The sequence below is a fragment of the Heteronotia binoei genome, chromosome 6, assembly GCF_032191835.1.
Source record: "Heteronotia binoei isolate CCM8104 ecotype False Entrance Well chromosome 6, APGP_CSIRO_Hbin_v1, whole genome shotgun sequence".
Lineage (NCBI taxonomy): Eukaryota > Metazoa > Chordata > Lepidosauria > Squamata > Gekkonidae > Heteronotia > Heteronotia binoei.
The window spans coordinates 149,956,443-149,959,063 of NC_083228.1; positions in this window are offsets into that span (position 1 = coordinate 149,956,443).

Genomic DNA, 2,621 nt, shown 5'->3' on the forward strand with positions numbered 1-2,621 from the left:
CTGACTTTCCCAGATGCAGGCAGCAGGCAGCCCTTCCTCCACTGCCTGGTGCTCAGAGCCCAGAGTGGTCAAGCTGCAGTGCTGCAGTCCAAGCTCCGCTCACAACCTGAGTTCGATCCCGACAGAAGCTGGGTTCAGGTAGCTGGCTCAAGGTTGACTCAGCCTTCCACACTTCCGAGGTAAAAAAAAATGAGCACCCACATTGCTGGGGAGGGAAGTGTAGATGACTGGGGAAGGCAATGGAAAACTACCCCGTATTTATTTGTTTATTTTATTTACTTTAAATTTCTATCCCGCCCTCTCCGCAAGTGGACTCCAAAAAAGTCTGCCGTGAAAACATCATGACGCAACGTCACCCCAGAGTTGGAAATGATTGGTGCTTGCACAAGGGACTGCATCTACTTTTGGGAGCCCCGTGGTGCAGAGTGGTCAGCTGCAGTCCTGCAGTCCAAGCTCTGCTCACAACCTGAGTTCGATCCTGGCGGAAGCTGGGTTCAGATAGCCAGCTCAAGGTTCACTTAGTCTTCCACCCTTCTGAGGTCAGTTAAATGAGTCCTCAGCTTGCTGGGCGGGGGGGAAGTGCAGATGACTGGGGAAGGCAAAGGCAAACCACCCCATAAGAAGTCTGCCGTGAAAACCTTGTGATGTGGTATCACCCCAGAGTCGGAAACGACTGGTACCTTTTAAAACACTATAATCTCTGCTTTCATTTTATCATTCATTAAGATTTATTTTATTTACATAATTGACAATCTGACGTTCTCATGGGGATTCAATGCCATACAGCTGGCAGAACTAATCAAGCATCTAAGGACAGAACTGAAAACTTGTAACATCTTTAACATGAACTGACTCAAAAGGATATAAAAGTACCAAGAGTTAATAATAAGTGGCAAAGAGAGAACTTTTAGAGGAGTCCAAGAGAAGACTTACTTAGGGACCCATTTTTGGCCAGCTCCTTGTCTTATTAACTTCAAACATTCCTCAAACTTTGATACACTCATGTATCCACTAAGATTGTGTGTCTGCTTTGTTAACACAAGCTTGTTATTTTAAAATTAAAAATTGGCAAAATGGGGATATTAACTTTCACAGACCTATAACATCAGTTGACTGCCCCCCAATACAGCCCATGGTCCAACTACACCTTCCTTTTCTTCCTCAGCTCCTCCTCTTCTTCTTCTTCTCAGACACATCCCACACCTGGGCCCAACATGCCAGCAGATATGCTGCGTCTTCTGATCTGAACCAGACAGCCTTTGTTCTGCTTCCAGACTGTACTATTCCTGGGGTGCTTTATTCCCTGCTCAGCAGGCCCAAGTACGCACTGAGCTCCGTCCAGCTCTGCTTCTCACCTGCAGAACTCTGCTGGCTGCAGCTTCGGCTGCGGAGACCAGCATCTGAGCTCCAACACACACACACACCCCTCCGCGCTCGATCTGGGGCAAGGGGGCCAAACGGCTTTCCATTCCCTGTGGAGCCGTTTCCAGACTTTCTCCTCTCCCCCTTCATGTTAATTCAAAGGGTGTTGCGGAGATTTTTCTCCTGACTCGGAGTGGCGATTAACTCTTGCAGTCTTGATTCCAGATCAGTCTTGCAAAGTTTTTCTTCCCTCTCCAAATGTCCAAGAAGGCTGTTTCCAAATGCCTTACTGTGGGGGGAGAGGGGAGGATTATGGCCTTGGGACCCATCAGATGAAACTCGGAGAATAGAGACCTGAAGACTGCAGGGAAGGGGGTTCGGCCAGCAGGGTCCCTCCAGAAGAGCCGGCTGTCCTCCTGGGCCCAGAGCGCACCCCAGAATGTCCACAGCAGCCTGATGGGCAGCCTCCCCCCCACCCGCGCGAGTTCTGGCCACCAAGGGATGGGAAGATTCGTCACCTCCACAGCTGCACACAGAGGAGAACCAGTGGAAAGTCAGCTACAGGCCAGTCCAAGGGGTGGGCTCCTGACTGGGGGTGGGGGGCTCCAGGATGGAGGCACACACGGAAGCTTGCATTCTGAATAAAACTTTGTCGGTCTTAAAGGTGCCACTGGACTCCTACTTTATTTCTTTTGCAACGTTAGAGTATTTTGAGCTAGTGGCAGAGGGTAGATTTCTGCCGTGAAAGTTCTCATCCTTCCACCAGGTGGGGCTGTTGGACCGGTCAAACCTTCTGGCCCAGTCCGAAGAGGGAAAGGACGGGGAGCTCCCTGGGTGGGGGGTGGAGTTCTCCCCCTCCCTCTCCCCGCCCGCCCCTCCCTCCTAGCAGCTCTCGGCACAACTGCCTTAGGGTCCCCTTCCTTTCCAGCTGCCATGAAGCAGGCGCTCCCTCAACAGCGACTCCTGCGTGAGCCTTTCTCCTTTGCTCTGACTCTCCCCCCCCCCATCCTCTTGGGCCCCCTCACGCTGCCCCTCCCCTCTCTTGACATTAAGCTCCATTCAGGTCCTTCCCCAGGCGCCTCCACCCCCAAATCCAGGGATTTCCCAACTTGGAGTTCGCAAGCCTAGCCTATTAGATGTAGTGGTTAAGTGCAGGGATTCTTATCTGGGAGAACCGGGTTTGATTCCTCACTCCTCCACTTGCACCTGCTGAAATGGCCTTGGGTCAGCCAGAGCTCTGGGTTTGATTCCCCACTCCT